We start from the raw sequence: 27,907 nt of genomic DNA on the forward strand, positions 1-27,907 counted from the left end.
GGCTCCAGAATGCAGCAGAAAGCAAAAAATGAGAGGTGCTCAGCAGGCAGCCAGCAGAGGAATGTGGCCCCCTGCCCAAGACCATGGCCATCCATGTAGGACACCCCACCCAGGGCAAAGTCCATCTGTGTGCTGCAGCATGAGCACCATCCCAGAGCAAGGCTTCTTTAGCTTCTCATTGTCTGTCTCCCTGGGCACTGAGCTCCTTGAAGGCAGGCCCTTATCTTATGCAGTTCTTTATCCCAGCTCCCCATCCAGTACAGACCTTGCTAAGACACTGCTCAGTGCCTGTATGAGGGATAAATAAAGCAAAAACCATAACTTACTAGGTGCTCTCACTAATGAATGGGTCCACTGACTCCTCATGACAGCCCTATAAGTAGTAGTATATCTCATTATACAGATGGGGAGACTAAGACTGAGAGCACTAAAATAACTTGCCCAAGGTCACTCAGCTAAGAAGGAGCCAACCCAGGTATGCTAGCTCAAAATGGCAAGATTCATCATTCTGCTACGAAGCAAGCAGGAGGGAGCAACTCTGGATCTCACAGCTCAAATGGTATGGGTATGATTTAGAGAGGAGGTTATCTTGAGCCCCACAGAATGAGGCAGCCATAGTATGGCCAGAGCATGGATGAGGCAACCTTACTATATGGTTAAGGGTGGGGACCCAGTTGTCCAAAGTGCTGGCTCTTCCCTCTGAGGTCTCCTCTTCATTGGCTCTGAAGCAAATGGAATCTTCTACGAGCAGAAGAGAGTAGCCACTTCAGTATAAAACCCAAGGAAGAAACAGCCAAGGGAAACAGCCTTTGTCCCTGGCAAAGGGAGATGGAAATTTCCCTGTGGGGAAGGAGCTTTGAGCCTGGAGGACTGGACAGCCTCCCAAGGGGCCTTGCCCCCTTTCAGTGCATTCTTCTCACCATCTTCCTCCCCAGGGTCTTCTGAGACACAGTCTCCCCACAGCTCCCACCCCTTTGCCAGCTCTGGGCCCTCAGGATGCACTTGCTTTGGTGCCCCATGTCTACCTCCAGCCTTTTGCTGGGCCTCCTACCAGACCCAAGCACTGTCTGGATCCTTAGGACTCCCTCATTAGGATGGTTAGGATCCCACAGCTTAACCTCAAGTCCTGAGCCAGGGGAGTTAACAGGCAGACCCAGTTCCCTCTGTATTTAAGGCAAACTTCTGGTGGAGGCTGCTGGTTCTGCCTTGTAATTGTCTCCTCATTAACCCATGAGGACACCGCAGCCTCCCTACAAGGATGTGGAGCTAACCCCACCTCTGCACAGGCTCCTACAGATGAACAACTCCACTGCTCCCCTGCACTTCCCTCTCTGCCTCCTCTGATTGTCAAACTTTCCTCCTGGGCTTCCCAGGTGATGAGCTGCAGGTGTCCCTGCTCTAGTTCCTGAGAGGGCCCCTCCCCTCCTCTCCTGCTGAAAGTATTTCTCGTCCCCTCAGCTGTGAAGGTCACTTTGACATGATGAAGGCCTGTGAGGCCAAGCTGGCCCCTGCCTTCAGGAGACACTAGGAAGGAGGACAGGTAGCCAAGAGAAGCCAGAAAGAACTCTGGAACAGAGCCTGGTGAGCTATGGAGGCCAAGTACAGGACCTGGTGCCCTGGCCACACACACCGCTGATTTATTCAACAGTTCCTGGGGGGCTGCTCCATGCCGGACACTGGCGGACATTGGGGAAGAACCAGGTGGATGGGGAACTTCCTCAGAGGAGCATATGGTGCAGTGACAGTCGAGATGCTGAGCACTGGCAAGCTGCATGATTAGAGCTGGGGCCAAGCTGCTCCTCCTTCCTCCATCTCTGTTCCTCATTTCTAAAACGGGTACACGGCTGCCCAACTCCTGGGCAGGTAGGAGGGTCAAATGATATGAAACGCAGAAAGTCTCCCACACGGTGGCTGGTGCAGGTGGCTTCTTCTAAACTGAAGGTTGAGGTTCAAGAACAGGTTGCAAAGAATCTAGTGAGTCATGAACAATTTCTTTTACAAAAGAAATGGAATAAAAATATTACACGCATCATACGTACTAAGGGTATCATGTTTGTGAAACTTCCACTTTAGTTATAAGGCTGTGTGTATATATTCTGGGTCGTGTGGGAAAATGTATTATTTTTCAAAGAAGTTTGAAGGTCACTCACCTAGTGGTTCAGAGCGGGGCTTTCAGGTGACCTGGATCTAGTTCAGATCCCAGCTCACACTGTGTGACGGGAACACCTCTCGCTCCACCAACCCTCACTGGAGGCGGTGCACATGAACCAGGTGCTCAGAACAGCACCCAGGACCTCACAGGGCCTCAAAAAGCAGTACCTGGTCTCTGTTAGTGTTGTGTATGTATCACAGGTGCTCAAGTAAGGGCTAATTGTCTCTGATTGAAAACAAACAGGGAGCTAGTATTTTTGTCACTGTTTTTGTCAATAACCTACTTTTTTTAAAAAAAAGATTTTGTTTATTCATGAGACAGAGAGAGAGAGGCAGAGACACAGGCAGAGGGAGAAGCAGGCTCCACGCAGGGAGCCCAATGTGGGACTTGATCCTGGGTCTCCAGGATCAGGCCCTGGGGTGAAGGTGGGGCTAAGCCACTGAGCCACCCAGACTGCCCTACATTTTTAGTATACCAGGCACCAACCTCATGCCCTCACAGCAGCTCTGTGAGGTGAATTGGCTCCCTATTCCCATTTTACAGCTGAGGAAATGGAGAAGCAGAAGGTTCAGATTTAGTGTGCCTCTGGCAGGCAGACCAACCAAGCTCACCCCAGGTGCTCAACACCACAGGCACTGCCAGCCCTGGTTCCCTGCCTCCGCCTGCCCCAAGCACCCGCCCCCCCCCCCCCCGCCCCGTGGTTCCAGTTTTGAGGCTCAGGAGCCAGCCCTCCCTGCTGGTCCTAGTGCTTGTGGCCTCACTCTGCAGGTGACCGGCCTGACCACTTTGCGCAGCTGCCTCTTGCTATCACACTCCCGCTGTTTCTTCTTAAAACACAAGCCCCTCAGGGTTCCCAGAGGCTGCCTTGAGCACTGGCAGCTGCATCTGGGGAGCCGGTCACAGGTGAGCAGGGAGCTGGGGGGAGCCTGGCCTTTGGGGCCAGGGCTGCGGCCTGCTGGCCCCTGCTGCGGTGCCAAGCAGCTAGGAAAATGGAGCTCAGCTTCTGCCTTGGTCCCCGGAACCGAGGAGGAAGCCCCTGGAACGGAAGTCTTCCCCCGATGGAGCCCCAACTCAAGAACTGACCCCTCCTCGCCCGGAAGTGGTGAGCCAGCACAGCAGCCCACGGGTGGGCCCAAGGTGCCAACGTCGCTGAAGCGGGGATTACAGGCAGCATCCCGGCGCGGTGTCAGCCGCCAGCTCTCACCACATCGATCATCCAGTCCTTAAGACATATTAAAATGGATTTAAAAAGACATTTTGCATTTTCTCTCCTTAACACCCACATTATTGCCACACATCGGCTTTTGTTTTAATTAAAATCGGTTTTGAAATCCTCCATGAAACTTCAGTGGGATTGTTAAAGGCGGCAATTTCCTTATCGGCAGTGCGTCCCCACAACATACTGTAATAGTTATTTTGCAACAAAGCACAAGTCTTATTAATTTAGCTCAATCAAATCAGCACCACGTTAATTTATGGGGCTGTAAAAATCTGGCAGCGTTGCTCTAGATCAAGGAACTTAGGGCAGGCAAGACACCAAGTGGGATGTTTATTTTGTACAATGGTCCCTAACTGCATTTCTGTGATTTAAAAGCTTTCCGAGGCGTGCGATGATAATATTACATGCATATAGAATTGTGTGTTTGCTATGCCTCATTACTCCCCACAGAGACCCAAAATCATTTGGTATTCAACTCCTACCTAAAATATTTCCTTTTACATACAAATATTTTTTCTGCTTTAAATGGCTTCTCTATGTTAAATTTTTTTTTCCAGCGCTGTGGAACAAGATCGTTTCCTACGTGGGATTCTATTTTGGTCCAGTATTGATCTTTAGTGGTGGTTATTAAGTAGGTATTCGGCTCTCGCCCCTTCTTTTCCTCTGGTCAATCCCTCCAAGGCGGTTTTGGCGGGGTTAATTTTGCTTTTTTCTGCCTGTTTCTCCCCCACCTTCCAGATTCATGCTTCCGGATTTACTTTTACTAATGTCTTCTTTGGTGACTCAGAATGCTTCTCTCTCACTCATGTCTTAACAACAGAGCTTCACAATGATTACAATGATTTACCAGGAAACGCAGCTTAGCAGCCAGCAGAGGATTTGAAAGTAAGGGTGGGGCAGGGAACTGCAGCAGATGTGAGTCAGAAATCAGGAGATGGAGGCTCAGAGAGAACAAGCAACTGGCCCAAAGTCACACAGCAAGTTAGGAAGTGCACTGGACTCTGGGACTCCACCTGGATCCTCCAAGCACTAATTTTCCATCAGCTGAATAAGGACCATATAAATTGGAGGTCACTTGTGTGAAAAGCTTAGCACAGGGCTTGGCACGGAGTGGGTGCTCTGGGTTCTCCTCATTAACCCATGAGGACACCGCAGCCTCCCTACAAGGATGTGAAGCTGACCCCAACTCTGCACATGCTGTCCTTCCTCAGCAAGGCCGGGTCTGATTTTTCAAGCACCTGACTCTGAATTGCAAAGATGGACTCTGCAGGTGCAAAAAGGAACAACTGACATCTCAAACATTTACACCTGCCATGCTGCTCTCCCTGTACAGAGACACTTCTGTCTACTCCAGGAGGGCATGTGCTTGCTCTGAGGATATAGACTGGGCCCTGAAATACCACATAAACATTAACTAATGGGCTCAAGACAACCTGTCTTAGAACAGGCATGCATGAAACCCCATTTAGTGCTGAGATGACAGAGACTAGCTGAGAGTATGGAGGGCTGCCCATAGACAATCAGTGGCAGAGGGAGATTCCAACCCAAGGCCATAGCCAAGGTCAATGCCCTTTCTAGCACCCTGGTTGTGGCTGGCACCCTGGCCAGTCTTCAGGGGCCCATGGAGGCTAAGGTTTGGGGAGGAAGTTCCTGCTGGCAGCATAAGCATCTACTAATGTGACAGCATTTGAGAGGCCCTGGAAGGCATCCCTTGCTCCCTTCCTGGCTGTAGCTATGCCTTCAAAAGGACTATCCTCTGGGGTAAGTCTTGCCTTTTCCCCACACCTGTGTATTTGTTTTCATTATAGAACCCACACTGTCCAGTTATGTTCCTTCTGTGTCCCATTAGTGAGAATGTGTTTCTAGATAGTCTAGAAACAGGAGAGCTCTCAGTGCCTGGCAAGGAGCTTTGCACTGGAGGTGGAGATTTTGATGTGTGACTCCCAGATGCCATTACATCTTTAGTGACAACGATGTAGCACTCACTACCTCCAAGGCCATTAACATCCACACCATTTTTGGGCAAAGCCCTTGTCAGAAATTCACCCTTCCTGTGAATTCAGTATTCCAGTATCTTCAGTAAAGCATTATGACTTCATCCTGAATGGCCAGGCATCCTCTCTGACCTGCCAGGGCTGGAAGGTTCCCAAACCACCTAGAGATGGAGGTGTCTCAGCTATGCTGGGTAGCAACTCAATGCCATATAAGTTAGTGGAGGCAGAGAGAGTTGTCTCTGGGGCGAGGAGGGCGGAGGGGCAGAGGTGAAGTTATGGGAGATGAGAAGATGGAAGGGGCATTCAGGCCTAGGCCAGATGTGGAGTGCTGGCTGCCGTGTGTGGTCCTGAGGCCTTCTAGGCCCAGAAAAGTCACAGCCACGAAGTTCGGTTCTAGGCAAATGCAAACCCTTTGGCTAAGTTCCAGAAAAAAAGATCATTGAAATGGGAGGTGAGATGTGAGCCAAGAGTTGGCTGGATCAAGTTTCAAAAGAGGCTTCACCACTGAGCGGGGATGTCCAGAGTGGACAGCTCCACCGTCAACTTCATTCAACAGGTACTTTGGGGAACGTGCTATGTGTCTGGCCCTCAGGTGGGCTCAGAAGGGAAGAGGAAACACAAAGCATTCCTGATGCCAACCCTGTCCTCCCAAAGCATGCCGTTGGCCACAGGGGTGCAGGCTCTGGCCAGGCTCTGGGCCGGCGAGAATCAGTCCTCATTTCCTGCTGCATTTGCCTCCTCCTTACTTTGGAAGCTGGACTCTGTCTTAGAGGAAATGAAAATGTTTGCAGAGGAGGCTGCTCTTTGGACCTCCTAGCTCAGCATCTGCAAACAAATGCTAAGCCTGTGGGTACAAGGCCAGGACCCACGGTTGAACCAGTCTGAGAGGCATCAGTGGCCACAAAAAAGAGATGGCAAGCAACTTGGTTGCTTTCAAAATGGCTTCTCTCAGACAAGGCCACAGAAGGATCACAGACTGCCTTTGTGGGAATGTGAAGAAGGCAACCTCTTAGGGCAGACCCCCCCACACCCCTACACAGGACCTCGGACTGGCACATGGATTCCAGGATGGACCTCTGTTTTTACAGCTCCCTGGGCTGGGCACACTTGTGCAATTAAAAACTTGTATGGGATCCCTGGGTGGCGCGGTGGTTTGGCGCCTGCCTTTGGCCCAGGGCGCAATCCTGGAGACCCGGGATCGAATCCCACGTCGGGCTCCCGGTGCATGGAGCCTGCTTCTCCCTCTGCCTGTGTCTCTGCCTCTCTCTCTCTCTCTCTCTGTGACTATCATAAATAAATAAAAATTTAAATAAATAAATAAATAAATAAATAAATAAATAAATAAATAAATAAATAAAAACTTGTATGACTGTAGGTGGGGGCTTTGCTCCAGACCCCAACTGCATGATCAAAGCCGCCAGGGCCTTTTCAGTTACGAATTATAAGAGGGTGCAGGCTGAGGCTCCCTCTACACATCTGGATCACCCCAGAGCTAAATCAGAACTCCCCGCAAAAGACGAGGAAAGCTGTGCTCTAACACCCTGCCCCTCCTGCCCTCGTAACCAGCTCGCTCAGGGCACCAGCGTCATACCCATGACCTCCTCCATCGCAGCCTCCTTCCTTTTCACGGGAGGGACAAGTGGACGTGGCAGGGGGAGGGGGAAGCCCCCGCCCCAAAACTGCTTCTCCGCAGCCAGTGCTAGGCCTTCCTCTCTCCTCCCGGTTCTTTGAGAAGGCTTTCTAAAGAAGAGGAACCTTCCGTGGTAGCAGATGGCGGATAAGTAGGAATGGTAAATAGTTTTAATTACTGCATAATGTAAGTGAGACAATAAAGGGGAGACAGTGGAAGCAAGCTGCTGCCGCCGAGGCCCTGAAACTGTTGCAGGGCCCAATTTGTCTGGCATGTGCTGTTCGCAGTCTTGGGAGGGCTTTAAAGAGAACGCTGAAAATATTAATTGCCCGCCTCACTGGCCCATCCATCTTCACAACCGAGTAACACGCTTTTTTAATTTCAGGGGAATCGTTTTCAAATGGGAATCATGCAAATGAGTATTTTAGCTATTCATTTGTTTTACTGCGAGCGCTTTGTGAGCAAATGGCCTACAGCTTGCAATGAATTAAAAGACACGGGCACTGGAGACCGATTTTTAATACAAAGTCTTGACTCGGAGACGACCCCGACCAGCAGCACAGAAAATGTTGGCATAGCAACTTTGGGCATTTTCATGCAAATTGGCTTCTATATAGATGATACGAATGCAATGTTTTCCTTCAACTAATCATCATAAAATTAGTTTCACTATATTTAAATGCCTCCACTTAATGCATTATATCCATATGCATGAAATTGCCTTCGCTAATGCAGTACATAAAATGCCAAAGATACAATGAATAGCCAAATTGCAAGCAGTTATGTTATCTCCCATAAAAATGGCTCCCCTCCCCCCTTCTTTTTTGTGAGTGTGGGTGTTATTGAATGTGTGGGCGCCAAAGGCATCTATCACAAATTGCTATTAACACACAGACACACACACACACACACACACACACCCCAAAGTCCTCTTCAGTTAAGTAACGTTAAGGTTGTAACCCAATCTAACAAAAGCCAGATGGAGCCGGGGCTGGGTGGGTTTTGCTCACCTGGGCTGGCCGCCCTCCCTTACACAGTCTGCAGCCAGAGGAGATGGCCGAGGGAAGAGCGTGGCCCTGCCTTGGGGTTGGCTCCAGCGGGGGTAGTTTCATGGGGCACCCCTGTCACCCACTGAGAGAGAGAGGGAGAGAGATGTGTCTGAGCTAATTGGAGACCAAAAGGCCAACCGGAAATAATCAAAGGTGGAGCCAATGTGGGTGAGAACCAGCCCCTGGAAGACGAGCCCCAGCAGCCTGGAGAGATGAGAACTCTAGCAGAACATGGTCAAAGTCAATAGCTGAGGAAGAGCCGGAGAGGAAGGAAGGGACGCCCATGTTCTGGGTGCTGGGCTTGAAACCCTACGTCTTCCATGTCATGTCATCTTTACAAGAGGGGGAAGTCAACATGATCGTCGTTGGTCTTATGGACTCTGAAATGAGTCTGAAAGAAATTGAGGAACCCATCCAAAGTCACAAGAACAGTAGGTAGCAGAGGGAGGATTTAAACGCAGGACTCTCCCCACAAAGCCCCACTTTCTCTGTGCCAAGTTGCCCCCTGCAGGTGGCACCGAGTAATGGCGGGAATGGGTTCCATCACACTTTTTGCTCTTAGAGGAGCTGTCCTCTCTCCAAGCAAGCTAGCAGCTGCGAGGGTGGAAGGAGACAGTGGTTGGGGGGAGGGGAGGGCTTTCAACATTTAAGCTTGATTCTCCTTGAGTATCTGATGAGTCTTCAGGATGGATCCCAAGTCCCCCCAGGGTTCGAAGATTCTTTTTACGTGAACAGAGAGCTGTGCTCCTCAACTTACTATCTGGGCCTCTACCTCCTCCAATCCCACCAAGGGGGTCAGGGTCTTTCTCTGCCCCAGCCTTGATGGGTTTGAAATTTAGCTTAAATATATGGATGCTATTCATGTTCGGGGTAGGCGTTATGAGAGAGAGAAGCAAGAGGTGAAATTTGAAAACTACAATCCCTTCTTTTCCACCTGGAGATGGTGTTCCATCTCAGGAAGCCTCCGATTCTCATTGCTCAGGGCACTCTGTGTTGCGCTGAGGCAGCGGTGATATTTCCTCATAAGAATGCATGAGGTTACTATGGAAACAGTGTGGTGGTTTCCCAAAAAATTAAAAACAGAATGACCATATGATCTGGCACTTTTACTTCTGGGTGTATACCTAAAAGCAGGGACTCAAACAGATGTTTGCACAGCCATGTTCACGGTAGCATTACTCACAACAGACACAAGATGGAAGCAACCCAAACGTTCATGAAGGGATAAATGGAAAAGCAAAATGTGGTATGTACATACAATGGAATATTATTCAGTCTTACAAAGGGAGGAAAGTCTGACATGTGCCTGTCAAATTCACAGAGACAGAAATTACAGTGGGGGCTGCCAGGGGATGGAAGAAGGGAGGACAGGGTGTTAGTGTTTAAGAGCGACTGTGGAGTTTGGGAAGATGAGAAGAGTTCTGTGGATGGATGGTGGTATATTTGCACACTTAAAAGTGGTTAAGGTAGTAAAACCTGTATTCTGCGTATTTTGCCACAATAATTAAAAAAAAAACATGAAGTAGGAAGGCATCTGCCCCCCAAGACCCCAAGCATGCCACAGCATTCAGGAGCCAAACGCTCTGGGCAGCTTGATGAAGAGGTGAGAACAGCTCCTCCTGATTGCTCAGGACAGCCCACCTCTCTTGAAGCACTTCTGTGTTCAATACAGGCCTGTTGAATTAAATGAAGTGGTAAAGTCAGGGAGACCCCTATGAGCGACAGGATTAGCTGGGGTGGAAGCCATAGCTCAGCAATCCCTCCACTCTCATTAAGTTGCTCCATTTTCATTTCCTTCCTGTCCTTCCCCCATTTGTCTTCTGTCTTGTGTGGACAACCCCCTCCAGACATCCCCAACACACAAATACTATTACATTTCTTTCCACTGGCCTGTTTGGTTCTTGTGTCCCCTCCACAAGTGTTTTTCTCAACACCTGAAATTGTTCCTGGCTGCCGTGACTTTACAAACTCTAAATGGAACTGGCATACTCTTTTGCAAATTGAATGATTTATGGGATGCATTGTAATCCTTATCAATGCCTGTCCTTTTAACACTGGTCCTGTGGTTCTACTAGTAGCCACCAGGTGGCACGATTGGGAAAACCTGACCAGTATCGATGATGGCAAATACCACCTCCCGTGGCTGTAGCGAGATTTGCAGGGATGGTGCCTAGGTGGCGATTCACCAAACTATCTGTATTAAAAAGCCAGTCCTTTCAATGACTGTAAGTATAAGGGCTCTGAAAATGCCCCACAGCTCCAGCTCCCTTTCCCTCTCATATCTTAGCTCCCAGAAGAACCAGGACTGTGTCAAGGTCTTTGGTACAACCTGCCTCTAGTGTAGGACTACACGCTTCAGCCCTCGTAATACTGGGCGGGCCATTCTCTTGAGATGAAAGGTTCCATCTCATTCTGTTTCTACTAGGTTTTCCAGATTCAATTTTTACATTGTTTTCTCCTGGAAAACCTCTTGTGGCTTTGCTCCTAGCACATCTTCCCCAGTGTGCCTTCCTGTGCTAGTTTCTTCCATATGCCCATGGGGGGGGGGGGGTAAGCTAGATCTCCCTGCTGCAATGGAATCACTTCATCCTGGACCTGCAAAGTTGTTGCCTCCCTTCGTAGAACCTTCTTTTGTGACTAGCAGTATTCTCCTAGTTTATAAGCAGTTAGGAACCAAAGAAATGATGACTACTAGGAATTAGTGAAGATTCAGCAGGAAAAGGCAGATGCTCAGCTCACCTGGTCTCCCTCTGATGGGATGCTTTTAGACATGCTGCATTTTGATTTCTGCCTAGCATTTTGTAAGTCTCTGTTGTTGGACTTGTGAACAAAATGGAGAGATGGGGCAAGATGAGAGCTTAGAGATGCAGTTTCACAGCTGGTTAATTCACCCCACACAAACAATATGGGGCAATCGACTGGAAGAAGGTCACTGGTGAAATGGCATAAGGCCTATTCTTATCTCAGTTCTATTCTACATTTTACTTCCTTGAATGAAGACTCTCAAAGCAGACTTTCTTCATTTCCAGGCATTGTAGAAACACTTGAGTGATAAAATAGAGACTGGAAAAATACTTAGTAGGCTACACACACACACACACACACACACACACACACACATACACACAATGCAATAAAGTCAAGTTTAATAGACAAAAAAAATGTAGGGTCACTTTGCTGGCTCTGTTAATTATCTGACTCTTGATTTTGGCTCAGGTCGTGATCTTAGGGTCCTACTGGGATGGAACTTCAAGGCAGGCTCTGCACTCTGAAAGGAGTCTGCTTGAGAATTCTTTCTCGCCCTCTGCCTCTGCCCCTGCTCGTGCACGCATGCTCTCTCTCTAAAATAAATAAATCTTTAAAAAGCAAAAGTACTTTCCCACTTGAGTTCAAACAGTCAACTGGTTGAGGATAGGATGGGGGATACTGGAGCAGGTTCCTGTTTAAAATCCTTGGGGTTGGGGATCCCTGGGTGGCGCAGCGGTTTGGCGCCTGCCTTTGGCCCGGGGCGCGATCCTGGAGACCCGGGATCGAATCCCACGTCGGGCTCCCGGTGCATGGAGCCTGCTTCTCCCTCTGCCTGTGTCTCTGCCTCTCTCTCTCTCTCTCTGTGACTATCGTAAATAAATAAATAAAAAACCTTTAAAAAAATAAATAAAATCCTTGGGGTTGTAGTAAGCCATAAACTGACTCCTTAAGATGGGGTAATGGCTGCTAAAAAAAAAAAAGAACTAGCGTAAGCTGAGATGGTATTTTTTTTATAAGTATTTTAGCAGACAATTTTATTTATTTATTTATTTATTATAGTCACAGAGAGAGAGAGAGAGAGAGAGAGAGAGAGAGAGAGGCAGAGACATAGGCAGAGGGAGAAGCAGGCTCCATGCATCAGGAGCCTGACGTGGGATTCGATCCCGGGTCTCCAGGATCGCGCCCTGGGCCAAAGGCAGGCCCCAAACCGCTGCGCCACCCAGGGATCCCCCCCTGAGATGGTATTAATTCAAGTGTGTAGTAAAAAGGTGGTGCTGGTGTTAGGGTCACTAAGGATGCTGAGATGAGGGACCAAGTCAGTCAGAATGATGTAGTCATTTATTGTGAGTACTGCTTGAGCCACAGAAGGAAACAGACAGGTCTTTGAGGGAAGGGACCACATCCTATTGTGTACATTCCCAATATCTACTATAGCACCTGGTGGAAGAAAAGGTGCTGGTTGTGTGTGTCAAAAGAATGAATATGTGAATGACTGGAGGGTTCAGGAGTCTTTCTCTGAAGATTGGAAAGGTTTTCACAGGAGAGAGGGAACCAGGGCCCAACTGTGATAGGGGCCTTGGGTGTCTTTAGTGCCCTGAACTCCCTTTCCTATAGGTGACAGTCCATTCCCAGGATTCCAATCATAAGTGATTTGCATATCCTCTAGTGGAAGGAAACATCTATTCCTGGGTCCAAATTCTTTCCCTACTACTAGTGTGAGCCTAGGCAAATTAACTTCTCTGTACCTTATTCCCTAAATGCCAAACAGAAGCAAAATATTGCCTCCTTCATAGGTTTGTTGTGAGGATTACAATAAACGGACTATGCAAGGAAACTGGCACATAATAAGGGCTCCAAAAAAATTGTGTAGAATGAATGAATTTTCCCTGAACATGTGTCATGCACCCACTAATTTCTCACTGATAACAAATATCCTTCTGGTTACTAAATTCTGTTCTCCCGGTGCAGAGCCTCCTTTCTTCCAGGAAACCTCCTGACATCACCCAACCATGATTTTCCTTGTCTCTTCTGGTTCCCCAACCTGTTTCCTGATTTCCCCAGGGAATCACCTGTAGGGACAGGCATCTGCAGGGATGGGCATCTCCAGAGACAGCCATTTGGGTCTGATCAGCATCACAGAGCTGGGAGCTGGACCAGGCAAGGCAGTGGGCAGTTGGGAACAGAAGCCTCACAGGAGACTCTGGAGACCCAAACTCTAGCCCTGGCTGCTAGGAAAGTGGGCATTTCCAGGCCTCAAGGAAGGTCCTCCAGACTGTCCCTCACACTCGGTGGTTCTCTGTAATATTCTGGTTCCATCGGATTCTCAGTAACTACAAGATGAAGATGGCTCCTTGGCAGGAGAGGGTATGATGCGGCAGTCATTTTTTCCTTCCAAAGAAAACTCAGGGACTTGGAGACAATGACACGCTGCCCCCCTCCCATCATATTTGTCTAAGTATTTCCTTAACTGTTGAGGAGATCTGGTTCTTTAACTCGTTCAGGATGCACTGATGGCCATGTGAGAAAGATGCCCTCTGAGGCTCCTTGAACCTCTTGCTGTTTTTTTTTTTTTTTTCAGAAGTAGAAGAGCCCTAGTACCCCAGCCAGGGGTCTCTAACCCTTGTGGGGACCTGAGAGGAAGCTCCTTTTCCTCTCTGGGCCCCATTTTCTTCATCTACAGAATGAAAGGATGTGGGCAGAGGAGCTCTAAGGTCCCTATCAGCAACAATGGCACAATTATTTATCTTAGTGTTGCCATATCCCCAATAATTGAGGTTAAAATATCAAAACAAGATCTGGGGTTAGTAAACAATGCTTATTAAATGGAACCCTTCTACAATTATTCTTCCAATCTTAATCAAGAAACCCAAATAATCTGGCTTCTCAATTTGCAATTTCCTTGAAATCCTGCTGTTGATTAGTTCGGGTAGCCAGTTAATGGAGTCTGGCACACCAAACCCATTCATTTTGTTTTCTTAGAGGCAGGCTCCCATCTTGGAAATCAGAACCAGGAGGTAATGGCTTTTGATGTATTGTCAACAGGAGAGTCAGGAGTTCTCACACAGTGTCATCACTGCCTGGGATCCCATAAGGACAATGACAATGGAGAACGAGGATGAAGAAGGATGGGGCAGAGGGTGCCCAGCCATCATGAGGCATGTGCAGAGTGAATGTCTGGTGAGACAGACAGACAGAGCCCATAGGCAAGCCAGTTAAGATCTGAGGTGTCCAGTGGTGCCCATCGCAGGAGCGCAGAGGGGTCAGTAAGAGGAATTCACAACTAGGTACTAAGGGCCAGAACTAGAGAGGAAGTGGAAATCCTAATTCCAGGGACCAAGTTAACTTGCTGCCATAGAAAGCTGGCCAATGTCAGAGGCAAGAGCAAAGGCTCAGGACCCAGCTGGCTCAGATTATGTCCATTCATTCAACAATACTTAGTGAGGACCTTCTATATGCCACATACAGTTCGAGACACCATGGATACAGCCATGAAAGGAGACAGAAGAGCCTTACCCGCCCTCCACCCCCACGGAACTAATTCCTATGGAGGAGGCAAATAACAAATAATCACATCACAGGTAGAGATCAACAAGAACCATTAAAAAGCAACACAGAGGAAAGGAATGGAGAATGATGGGTGATCAGGGAAGCCTTCCCTGAGGAGATGATAGGGAGCAAAGACTTAAACAAAGGAGGGAGAGAGCCACATGAATAGTCACTTTCACCAAAAGCTGCTCTTGAAACCATGGGTGACAGGGCTGCTGGGATAGCATTCAAGCTGTGAGTGCTATAGAAAATCCAGCTAATCATGACTTGAGCAGACAGCATTAATTTAACTCACTGAATAACGGATGGGGTTGGCAGCCCAGGGCTGGAAGGGAGGGTTCAAGGGGCCTTGGGGCCCAGGCTCCTCTTCTCTTTCTGCTTCACCATCCTTAGCATGTGGCTTCTGTCCTTAAACTCTTGAGGCAGCTGCTCACTTCCAGGCACAAAGTGCAAGTTCAAGACATGACGGGGGAAGAGGAACAGGCAAAAAGATCCCAGAGGACATCAGCTGATTCTGTCCCCATTAGCCCCAGCCATCGACTTCTGCTGTGTCCTAATGGCTAGACCTGGGTCACATGGCCACCTCTGCACCAGTCACTGGGAGGGAGAAGGGGGTTGTATGTGGGACCCAGGCCCAACCACCAGAACATCCAACCCAGGTCACTTTCTTAGGGCCTCCCTTCATGGAAGGCAGCTCTATGATGGCTTTTACCTTTAGTCACTGGAAAAGCTCATCTCTCCTCTGTAGGGAATCAGGGCTAGCTCTGACACAAACTTGCTGAGTGACCTTGGGCCAGTTGCTTCTAGTATCTGGGTCTTGCTGGAGCAATCACCAGACTGCTCTCTGCAATAACGGTCTAAAGCTCCAAGTGCCATTCTCATCTCTGTCACCATAAATTCTATCCATAGAGCCCCTAAAAACCCAGCAGAGTCCTACAGGGCACACAGAATGATCATTTTACCACAGGAGACACAAGTTCTAAGAGGCAAACCCAGCTGACAGGGCCAGGACAACAGTTAGGTGAGTGAGACACTTGCCTACATAGGCATACAAGGAGGTGCCAAAAATTGAAGTCACCAAGATATATAACATTTTATTTTTTTGATATATAACATTTTAAAGCAAAACTTTAAAAATCCAATTTAATACAAAAAAATCCATGTTGAACAAAATATCAAATTTTTAAATAAAGACAAGATCAATATTACTGATTTTTCCTTTTGCTTCAGACTCTGGTTTGGCTCAGCATGGCATGGCCTCATTTACTGACCCTGTTTCATTAAAAATGCTGAAATTTTGTTTATCATCAACTTTTTTGCATTAATTTTGGTTTTCAGAGATCCAGTCTGTTCAACTATTATTTGATGTCTTAGCATTTTGCCACCCCTTTAATTTTGCACCCAACACAAATCCCTCACCTGCCTCTCACCCTGCCCTGCCAGCTTTAGGGAGCCTGAAAGGAGCCTGTTGCTGGACAGAGGCCAGTCTGCCCAGCCAGGCGTTTACCCTGTCTGGGGACTTGAGGGTCACACAGTGGACATGTGCAATTTTTAGCGCTTTGCCATGAGGGTGTTTGGATTAAAGGCTCTGGTATTTCTTTAATAAGAAAAGCAGGCTGTAGCCATTAAAAATTTAGTCCTACAAATAGCTCCTAGGAGCTCCTCTCTGAGGTGCTGTATTTATTTAATCATAGTAAATTTGGGCCAAATCCTCTCCTGGGGCTTCCAGCACCTGCCTCTATATCCCTGGGGGATGTGTCAGTAGGACCATGCTATTTGCACAAAATCCCTCTGCCTGTGGCTCCCCTGGCCCGCTGGCTCACAGGGAGATAAAACACCTTAGCCTCATTACTCAGATGGCTAATTGCAAACTGATTTAATTAAAGTATACAGATATTTCCCCAAGTTAGTTACATTTCATATCACTCCATTAGGAGTAATTGGCTGGGATGAGAAGCTGTAGAAAGGGAGGCTGGCCAGGTGGGTGGGGAGCAGGGAGCCCCCTGGTCTGTGGAAGGCTTGTTGCCTCTGGGGGTGGTCCCAAGGCGTTCCTGGAGGCATAGGACCACTAAGCAGCCTACGGGGGACGTCCCTGGGTCACCTTAACCACAGGCACCAGATTGCTCACAGCCTGGGTCAGGAACCTGGGTTTCACGCCCATTCCATACTTAAATGAGTTCTGTGACCTGGCCTCAGCTTCTTCCCCTGTAAAATGGGAGTAATAGTGATGCCTACCTGAAATGGTTGGTAACCGATTAAATGGAACAAGCTTGGAAAGCCTTTAGCGTAGTACCTTCACACAGTTAAGGCTTAATAAATAATATCATTATTACTTGGGGCCAGGTGTGTGGTTACGGAGTGAAGCAGTATGGACAAGAGAAGAAGCATCTCCCTCAGAGTCAGAAACCTTGGGGTCTGGTCTGTTACGCCCCTAATTTCCTGTGCAATCATGGGCAAGTTGCTTCTTTCCCTGGGTCTCAGTTTACTCTTCTGGCCAATTAAGGAAAGGAGGCAGAGACTGATGTTCACGTATGCTATGTCCATTCTGCCCTTCTTCCTTACTGGCACAGCCCTGATTGGGGCAGCAATGACTGGCTACAACATCCATGTTTCCCAACCTCCCTTATAGACAGGGCTGGTCTGTGAATTCCCATCAATGAAGTGAAAGACAAAATTGTTCCCTTCTTGGGTGGGGTTCCGAGGAATTCACCTTTAAAAGGGGCCAACTCAGCTGCCCAGCTCTCCTTCCACCCCCCCTCCTCCCTTCTTTCTCCCACCTAGAATATGATCCTGATGGTTGGAGCTCCAGCAGCTATCTTGTGACCAAGAGGTAGCCTTGAGGGTGGAAGCCACTGGCCAAGAAGAAGATAGAAGATGCCAGAGACTCTAATGACATCTGACAGATGTTGCCCCAGTCGTGACCACCCTGGATTTCATAGTACCTAAGAGAAAAATGGACCTGATGTTTTGAGCTTTGTTTTGTTTTTGTTTTTGTTAAGCCTTAGCCTTTTTGGGTCTTGATGACTTGCTGCTAAATGCTATCCCTAACTGATACAGGGTTTCCTGCTCTATCCAAATATTAAAGCTTGATCTCTGAGCTAATCAGAACTGTCTGCCTGTCCTCTTTATGCACCAGGAGGGATCTATCAGCCCCACCCCAACTCCAAACCTAGTCTGCTCACCCACTTTAGGATCCTCACTACAGAGCCAAGATCCCCATATTCCTAGCCTATAAATCTCAGACTTTGAAGAGATAACAAGTAGCCTCTCCTCACAGAGAGATCAGGTTCCCAATCTACATATTTTCAAGCACCTCTACAGCCAGTCCATTTGCTCACTGCCATAGCAGGAGTGGATAGCCTGGGGACAGCTGACAGCTCTGGTGTACTGGAAACTGCAAGGATTCACTGCTGAAATAACTGGTTTTAACCCCTGTTCTGTCCCTTACTGATTGTGTGACTACTGAGACTGAATGTGTTCCTCCCTGCCCCCGCTCCAAATTCATATTTTGAAACCTAATGCCCCATGTGTGGAGATTAGGAGGTGGAGACTGTGGAAGGTTATTAGGTCATGAGGGTCCTCACAAATAGGATCAGTGCCCTCACAGCTCCCTTGCGGCCTCTGCCTTATGAGGTTACAGTGAGAAGACAGCCACCTATGAAGAAGCAGTTCTCACTAGACACTGAATCATCAGGGCCTTGAGCTTGGACTTTTCAGCCTCCAAACTGAAAAGAAATGAATTTCTGGGGCACCTGGGTGGCTCAGTGGTTGAGCAACTGTCTTTGCCTCAGGTTGTGATCCTGGGGTCCTGGGATTGAGTCTCATATCAGGAGAGAGCCTGCTTCTCCCTCTGCCTATGTCTCTGCCTCTCTGTGTGTCTCTCATTAATAAATAAATAAAATCTTTTTTTTAAAAGAAATGAATTTCTGTTGTTTCTAAGCTATACAGCCGAGAGAGATCTGTTAGAGCAGTATAGCAGCCCAAATGGACAGTGACCTTTGGAAAGTCTCTAAGTCTTTCTGGACCTTGCCTTTCTCCTCTATAAGGTGGGCATAATAGTAGTGTGCCATTCCATTGGGGATGGGATGAAGAAATAAAACATGTGAGAGAGGCACAGTACACTCATTAGGACTTATTACGGTCAGAGACCATTTTTTGAGCCAACCCACAAGTCTTTCCTGAGCCAACCCTGTAGGCATGGTGAGAGGAATCCCCAAAAAGTACAAGCCACTGTCTTCCATTTTACAGAAGAGAAATATAGAAGTTCAGAGAGGTTAAGTAACTTGTGTAAAGCCACACAGGTAAGAGTAGAGGTGCTAGGATTTAAGTCCAGCTGTCTGAGTCCAAAAACTTCCAGTCTCCCTACAGAGAGATGAAGAGCTGTGGCCAAATCCAGCCACACCTGATTTTAAAAATAAAGTCTTCTTGGACCACAGACACACTCATTTGTGTACGTCTTGTCTCTGGCTGCTTTTACACTAAAGGGGCAGTGTTAAATAGTTGCAGTAGAGATTGTATGACTCACAAAACTCAGAATATTTCCTACCTGGGCCTTTTCAGAGTTCTCTGAATGCTAATCTATAGTGTCCTATTTGCCCATCGTCTGGCCAGCAGTGAACACCTCTTCTGTGCCTGATACTGCAGGCACTGGTGATGGAGACATGTCCGATGTGAGTCCCGTTACTTCCCAGGTTACCAGTGAGGCTGGCCCCATTTCACAGGTGAGACCTTCCCCAGGTCCCCAACAGACTTGTGGCAGAAATGAACCAAAATCCTATCTGGTACCTCATTCTGTCCCCAGGCCCCCTGGGTCCTGGGGATCCAAATCAGGACACAACCAGGAAAAAGGGATGAAGAATGTAGAGGGAAGCCGTCTCCCTCTCCTGGTGTCTCTTTCCATCCCCTCTACCAATTCCTACTTGTCAGAAAGTCAGGGCAAGTTGCACCCCCTTTCCGGCCCCGCCTCCATCCACAGAAGTCACCTCCACTGGACAAGCAGGCTCTGTGCTGGCCCTGTGCTCTGCAAGGACAAGTAATCCACCAGCCCCTGCCCTCCCTCTGCCTCCCAACCTACTGCCCTTTCCAGATAGGGTCAGAGTTCCAGGCTGTCCACCTAGCTCACCACACAAACCCCCAGAGCCCCTCCAGGCCCCTCTGCCCCCACCCACCTCACTTACTTAAGGCTGAATTCTATATCTGGAAGTTCATTAATTTTTTTTGTGGGTGCCAAAATGCGGATCATTTGTGCTTATCCTCAACTAAATAAGTCAGGTCATAAGAGGTAATGCCATGGGTAGTGGAATGTAAACAAACACATTCTACCTCAATAAACATGCTAATTTCCAGCTATAATATTCACAAGTAAAAGATCCATCACGCCGACCCTATTTGGCAAAGGCAGCGGGCCTCATCCGTCAACGGGGGAGGCTCCCGCCAGTTCTCTGCGGGAGGGAAATAGTACAACTTAACTTGCTTGATGACGCCCTCGGGGGGAAACATGAGCCTCATAAATGAGTCTGGAAATGTGATAAAAGGATAATCTTGCATAAATGAGCCTGTATCATCATTACCTGCGCCGACCAAGGCCAGGCACAGGCTTTGAGTGATGGAGTCACATTTCATATAAATTAAGGCCAAGGAGTGGGTGCACCAGGCCAGCGGGGGCTCTCTGTTCTTGCCGTATCCCATTGCCCACCCTCGCCCGAGGCTGCCACACGGGATGCATGGAGGGCCAAGAGTGTTGTGGGAGTGGTAGTTTCAGTGCTGGCTGGGGCTGGGGTGTTGGGGCAGGAAGAGCTAGGACTACCCAGGCCCCACCTGAACATGAGTATACCCCTTGGCAAGTGGTGATGTCACAGTGGGTCTGGGGCCTTCCTCCCACCTCACAGAAAACATTAAGGAATCTATTATTTTATTCGCTCAATTTAAAGGCCAAGGCACTGAGACAGGCACTTGGAAAATCAAAAAAAGATGAAGCCCTTGCTTGTAAGGATTGGCTGTGGGCTTAGTGAGGCAAAGCAAGTCCTGGTCAAGCATGGAGGGTGCTCAGAAGATGGAAGGACCTCAGGGCCAGGGTGAGGCAGGGAAAGTCAGGCCCACTGTGCTTAAGGGATGGTGGGACACTCTCAGTGAGTGGCAAAGAGCCAGGGCCGTCACCTCCTTGCTGCCCCTCCCCAGGGCCCTCAGGGACACTGGCCCTGTTCCGCCCACTGTAGGTGCACAGTCTCTGCTGAGCTCCTCTGTTCAACCTCTGAGGCCTTTTAGCAAAAGACAGGAAGATGGGGGACTAATGTGCAGAACACATGCACCATCTTGGAAAAGATCTGGTAAAGATCTTGATGCCCCTTCCTGATCCTCCCTTGCCCTTTCCCCCTGGGATGTTGTAGGTGCCCCACCCAGGTCCCCTACACACGCACCTGAGGCTCCCACCCCCTGCTGCTGGGGGTGTTGGCAGCCACTGCTCACAGCCACCCTCTTCCACAGAGAATTGTCTTTGGCCAAGGAGGAGCCACCTCACCTGGGAGGCTATTCCTGCCTGTCCCTCTGGCGTCAGACTAGGAGGCTCCGGGGTACAAAGGCTGGTCCCCTTGATGGACGCCCTTGTCGGAGCTCATGCTCTGCGGTTTTGTTCCCACTCTGACAGATCAGGCTGAGCCTGGGCTCCAGCAGAGATTCCATCCTTGCTGCCCCATCTTGCTTCCCTCATGCCCTTCTCCCAAGAATGTGCTCCTCGTCCCTGATGAACTGCTTACATCCAAATCTCTTTCTCAGCCTCTGCTTTTAGGGAGCCCAAGCTAGGAGCTCCATCTTCCCTCAGAGGCAGACCTGAAAGCAGCCCACCACAAGGCAGTGAAGGAGGGGCAGTGCTCCGGTTAGGACTAACGTGCTGGGGGGCTCAGAGAGAGAGAAGCTAACTATGCCTCAGGAGGTCAGGGAGGGTACCTCAGAGAAGGGATGCCCACCTTCCTTGGCTTGGTCCTGCGTTCTCCAGGTGGGTGAGGTGGGAAGGGGGTTCTAGGCAGAGGGAACAGCATGCCCTTTCATTTCCAAAGCACTTTCAGGTATCACTTCACAGCAAATAGGAGATAGCCTGTGACATGCGAAGGCCTACTTTAGAAGCCCCCAGAACCACCATCCGGGGGGAGGGGTGGCCAGGCCCCATAAATGCTTATTGCGGGAATGGGTGCATATGTATAAGCGAGTGAGTAAAATCATTCTGAGTATTCCTCCGGTGGACAGTGTTCCCTCCATCCTGTCATTCTCACTGTGGTGACTGCCCTCACGAGACCAGAAAATCCTTTACAACAGGGGCTGGGGCTGCGCATCAAGAGTGTCTCCATGAGACCTAGCTCCTAGCTCTGCTTTTTGCAGAGTTGATGCTCAGCAAATATATATCCCATGTCTTTGAAGTGTTGACCTGAGAGGAGAAGGGGATCATAAAGACCAGAGGGTATTTAGATGTATAAAGACATTCATTCATTCATTTACTAAACAACTTTGTGATGAGATAGTAAAATTAGTGAATCAGAAGTAGGGAAGGGGGCGGCGCCTGGGTGGCTCAATTAAGTGGTTAAGTGTCTACCTTTGGCTCAGGTCATGATCCCAGGATCTCGGGATTGAGCCTCACATCAGGTGAGGGAGGCCTGCTTCTTCTCCCTCTGCCTCTCCCCCATGATGGTGCTCTCTCTTTTGCTCTCGCTCTCTCTCTGTCAAATAAATCAATAAAATGTTAAAAAAAAAAAAGAAATAGGTTTAGAGGGAAAATTATTGTGTACCTAGAGTATGCAGAAATTGTACCAGGTACTTTCACATATTGCACTCAAATTTCCGGATAACCTGGAATTATTACTGCCATTTTACAGATGATGAAACCAAGTGGGAGCAGATGTGCAACGGCCATTTAGCTCTACCTAGGTCCAGAGCCTGTGGTCTTTCCCTCCCCTCTCCCTCCCTTCATCCTCATGGATGAAAATCAAAAGTTACAGAGGTCTGCAATGGGTTAACCAGATCTTTTCTGGAGGCAGAAGATCTAGAAGACCTCTGGGTGTCTCTTTCAGCAGAGAATCATTTGATTCAGGCCACCTGGGTCCACGCAGACCTGATGGGCAGCAGATCCCGCCCCCCCCCCCCCCGGCCACACCTCCCAGGCCAAGGCCAGCTCTCCTGAGGTGCATCCAAACACCTGTAACAGAGAGAAAATCATGCTTCCAGGGTTTGTATGATTCAGAACCAGCTTTAGGGTTAATTTTTCTGAAGGAAAAAAGAAAGGTATAAACACTGTTGGAAAACTGAGCTGACAAGCTCAGGGGAAACCCGAACCACAGAAGTCTTAGTCAAAAGCGCTGGCTGAGAAATTGCTGGCCCCTGCCAAGCCCAGGGAAGGGAAGCTTGCACATTCCCGGGCTGCGTGTTTCAAATACTTTCCGCGGTTTCGCCAGTGGAGGGCCAGGAGAGAGGAATCTGTCATTACCAACTTGGGTCTGCAGAACAGCTTGGCTGGCAGGGAGCAGTGAAATCGCAGGAGGCAGGAGGCGGAAAACCTGACTCATGAGCTTCAGGGACAGGGGAATGTGCAGGAGGGAGGGGGCTGGAGGCAACGGACCGCAGACCCGAAAGGCAGGCTCGGATCCTTTGACTCAAAATGCATTCTTGCGGGCTAACCACTGCCCCTTCCCTGTGGGGTGAGAGCCTCATGCACTCTCCCAAATGTTTGATCAGCACAAACATTTGTTGAGCACCTACTAGGTGCCAGGCCTCATGCTGAGTATCCAACAGGACAACCCGTGGAAGTTAGCAGAGGGCACAATAGGCCTGCGTTTCAAACGAGGACACTGAGAGCCAAACGAGGAAACTGAGAGGAACTGCCCCACGTCCCTGAGCAGATGGCCAAAACAACAGTTCATCCTTTGTGTGCTGAGGGCCTACTAAGCACGGGGCACTGGGTCAAGGGTGGGCACAAAGATGGAGGTGATAAGGCCTTTGCAGTGAAGGGCTCAAAGTCTTATACGCTTGAACCATTTGGTGTTTTTTTTGTTTTGTTTTGTTTGTTTATTTATTTATGATAGTCACACAGTGAGAGAGAGAGGCAGAGACATAGGCAGAGGGAGAAGCAGGCTCCATGCACGGCGAGCCCGACGTGGGACTCGATCCCGGGTCTCCAGGATCGCGCCCTGGGCCAAAGGCAGGCGCTAAACCACTGCGCCACCCAGGGATCCCCCATTTGGTGTTTTTTAAAGATACATTTATATCTGCTACCAAAGTTTTCTTACCAAACCATGTGTGGGAGGAGGGGCAAGGATGATTTGGAGACCTGACAACAGGGAGGTGACCGGGGCGGGGGTGGGGTGGGGGGCATGATGGCAGAAAGAGCTTCAGATGACAAGCCATGGGGCTTCTCGGTTCAGCCTGTTGCTAACATGCTGTGTGACCCAGGAAAGTCACTTCAGTCGCTGTGGCTCTTGATTTCTGAAGAGGACACTATCTCTGCCTGACCTCCCTTTTGGAAGTACTGTATGTTCCATACCATTGCCTGAATTCATGCCAATTGGCTTCTTATTGCAAGCCTTCATCACTCTGCCTGAAGAGCTTCTCTGGTGGCAGGAGGATGCTGTACCCAACGTGGGGCCGGCCAGAAACAGGGGACTCCATGCCCCCAGGAACAGCCCTCAACAAAAGAGTGATGGGAGTTGGGGGATGAAGACTGGCCCTCCTGTCCCCTCGAACAGGACAACTCTGAAGGCATGTGTTCACAGCCTCTCGGGGCTCCATGGTGGCATGGAACCCCAGCTGCCCCCCACAGGGGTACTGTGCTCATCAAGCACCCTGTGTTCTGGCCTTTCCTTCCACCTCTCACATCCCTCCTGGTGCTTCCTGAAACCACCTCCTAAATAAACGACTTGCACTCAAATCCTGTTTCAAGCTCCACTCCTGGGAGGAGCCAAATGAAAATACTTTCCTGGATGGTAAAGGAGGAATCCAGCCTAGAAGGGTTTTAGCTGCCATCTGCAACAACCCCATTATGGTGTAAAGGAGTGACTGAGGCCCCCAAGGAGAAGCTAAGTCCCATTGGTTGTAACATTCCCCATCTCTTCCCTAGATCTCCAGAAAAAAGCTTCCTGAGCCTCACGGGCCCGCCTCCCGTCTGGAACAAGGCCTAGAAGTAAGGTCCAGGGTCTGGGAGAGCATAGAGGTCAGGGCACCAATGCAGGGGTTCTCTCAGGCAATAAATGCCCTGTTGGCCCCCCCACCTCACTCCCACCAGCCAACTCCTCCTCTTCAAAGCAGATCAGCCTTCTCCACTTCTACAGAGGCTTCTTGAACATCTGCCCTGTTCTGTCCTCCCGGAGTTCCCTGCTGCTCCTGCCCTTCTATGGGGTCTGGGGCGCCCTCCAGGACCACACCCAGTACATGGCCTATGGGGAACTACTATTGATGATGAGTCTGTATCATGTCTTCCCAAAGGTCTCTGAGCGCAGGACTTGGGCTCATTTTCTTTTTATCCTCAGATGCTGGCTTTTACAGCTCTATAAATGCTTGCTGAGTGAATAAGAATAGGAAAACCCCTCAAAACTTGTTGAGACCCCAGAATCATTGTCATTTCCCCACCTACAGGGAGCCTGATGGAGATACCAAAGACTGGAGATTTGAGACCACAGACTGGAGCCTCAGAAGGTCAAATATGCCCCCTGCACAGATCCAGAGACTTCCATTCACAGCTAGAAGTACACAATGAAGTGGCCTTGTGACAGGTCCCTTCTTGGCACAGTTCTGTAGAAGTCGTGGTTTTAAATGTTTTTCTAGCTGTGGAATTCAAACAAAATCTTCTCTAGAAGTCCAGCATGTAAATAGTTGCCCTGACTGAAATGGAGGGTGGGTGTGGGTGGAGTCCTCTCAACAACCCCTTATCCTTAAGGGAAACCACTCTGAGAGTGCCCTGGGGCTCCACAGGGCTGTTTAGAAGCCACTGGCCTTGTGGGAAGAGCTGGATTGTGTCTAAAGACCCAGGTTCTAGTTCCACCCCAGGCTGTGTGACCCTGGGCCAGTCACTTTACCTCTCTGGGCATCAATTTTTTTCATCCCTGTGATGGAGAAGATAGTGTCTCCCTCACAGGGTTGCTGAGAGGCTCAAAGCTGATAACCAGGGTAGCTTTGCACCATATTATGGCCACACACAAAATCTGTTGTCAGGCAGCCCAGAAGGACACGAGAAATCTTATGTTATTTTGAAACAGGCGCTCTTGGAGGCACTCAGCCCTGGTCTGCAGAACAGACACATGGCTGTGAGACTCAAGATTGCCTTTTTTCTTGGGGCTTCAGGCCCCCACGTGCTCACGGGGCGCCTCTTTGCCCCAGACCTCATTACCCAGCCAGCTGGGGCCCTCGCACAGGCATTGTTTCCCGTCCCTGGGTGTAGAGCTGGAACACGTGAGCACGGAAAATTCATCCCCTCGCTGCTCCACCAGCCAAACCCCGGTCCCAGCCCGGGATGCAGACCCCTAAAGGGAAATGGAGGCAAAGTGTTCTGGCTCCAGGAATCAGCTAATGGAACCTTGTTAATTACTATGTAAATTACTTTAATAGCCTGGATCCCCCCCAGACTATTATTTAGGGGCTGGAGACTCTAGACTGGGAGATGGGGTCTCAGGTGAGGGGAAGGAGCAGCCTAACCTTGGCCCCAAGAGCTTCCATGTATGGTGTCCCATGGGGCAGGAGTAGAGGCACAGATGGGGAACCAGAGGTGAGAATGACCTCATGTCGACCATGGTCCATGAGGATCGTGAGAATGACACTGACCTGCAGGAATCAAGTCCATCCTTGAAGGTTGACCCTAAAAAGGCCCCCAGATGATCTCTGATCCACCCTCATGCCCTCTCTGCATCCCAGGAGAATGGAAGCCCAGAGCAGGTGAGTGACTTGTCCAAAGTCAAACCACAAAGTGATGGCCAGGCAGGGGCTAGAATGCCAGTCTCCCATCTCCAGCCCAGGGATTCTCACACTGGCACCTGTGGATGAGCAGGACTTGGGTGTCTTGCCTGAAACATCACGTAGTGAGATTTTCCCAATTTACAGAAGAAAAAAAATAAAGTTAAGGGAAGCATTGTCTTGATTTCAAGTACTACACGTAGCTTTTTAAAAAAGATACGTTATCCTACAGACATGATATGTAGCTGTATTTTCTTCCATAAATGTGCTTTTGTACCACACAACCAAGTATGTCAAAACATCATAGCGTTCTATGAAGGACACCATGACTTTAAGATTCTCTGACCTGAAGAGAATACTCATTCCTGAAGCACTTCTTTTCATCTCAGTTTTCCAGATAAGGGAAGAGACACTGAGCAATGCTAATAATGACTTCTGCTAGATCAGTGCTCTTTCCACCGTGCCGTTTGTTAAGAGTATGTATAAACGGTACTACTACGGGGCTATTGCCAGGAGGAAGAGTTGTATGGGACAGGCTCCCTGACATCTCTCCTGGCTGCCTGCGGGCACTGCTCCCTCCTGCAGCATGGGCTGAGTTTCAGACAGTAGGTCTGCTGGCAGGACGGAGGCTGTGCTGGAGTGGTTTTATCATAACACAGTGGCTCTGTGGCCACTTGCTACCTGTGTGACCTTTGGGCATGTGGTATCATCTGAGTTTTGATTTCTTCATCTGAAAGATGAGGAACAGAACACTTGCCTCACAGGCTGGTTGAAAGCATGAAATGAGATGGTAGGTACTATGCACCTGATATGACGCCTGACACTCGCCTTCTCCCTCTTTGTCCCCATTTCTCTCTCCAAGATGTCGATATAAATATTTTTGAATCAGGGTCAGGCACAGGGACCTGGGGCATCACCCAGCACCTTCCTTGCACCTCCACTGCACTGCACCCACCTACAGGCCATCAGGGGCTAGCAAGGCTAAAAGCCCAAAGCCTCTCCGCCTCTCCCTCACACATCCTACAGGCCCAACTCTGCCCTAGGCTTGGCACTGACTGTCGGCTCCCCACTGCCAATCCCCAATCCTCCCATCAGCACTCCCAACTCAAGAAGCCTTTGGGGTGTCTCCAGAACCTGCTTTCCTTGGTTCTCAATGGTGCTTCCTCCTCCCCTACTCTCTATGGATATACACCACCACCTTGGCCTGGGGTTCCAGCTTTCGGTATTTCCTGGAGGCTGCTAGAAGGAAAGGATAGGGCCATCTGAGACTTGGTCTCTGCCTGCGGGGAGGGGGAATAATACTATTCCCCCTCAACCATGTGAGGGGAAGTGCATAGAGGCTATGGAGCACTTCCAGCAGCAGAGGTTGTTACCCTTTGTGATAGGTATAGAGGTACAAATATAATGCGGTGTATAAAATATGCCAGACTATCTTGTCTAATGGTCTCCTGCTGGGACTATTGTCTCCTCCTCCCTTCCTCACTTCCTCAGAGGTCATGTCTTTGGAGAAACCCTTTTCTCTCCATTTCTCAGAGGGGACTGTCACGGCCTATTCACCTGCCTGTTCACCGGAACCTGGCTGAGCTCTAGGAAGGGAGGGGCCACATCTCACTTTTGGCCACAAGTAAGAGAATCCAGCCAAAGCTA

Source organism: Nyctereutes procyonoides, unplaced genomic scaffold, assembly GCF_905146905.1.
Source record: "Nyctereutes procyonoides isolate TBG_1078 unplaced genomic scaffold, NYPRO_anot_genome, whole genome shotgun sequence".
In the NCBI taxonomy this organism is placed as follows: domain Eukaryota; kingdom Metazoa; phylum Chordata; class Mammalia; order Carnivora; family Canidae; genus Nyctereutes; species Nyctereutes procyonoides.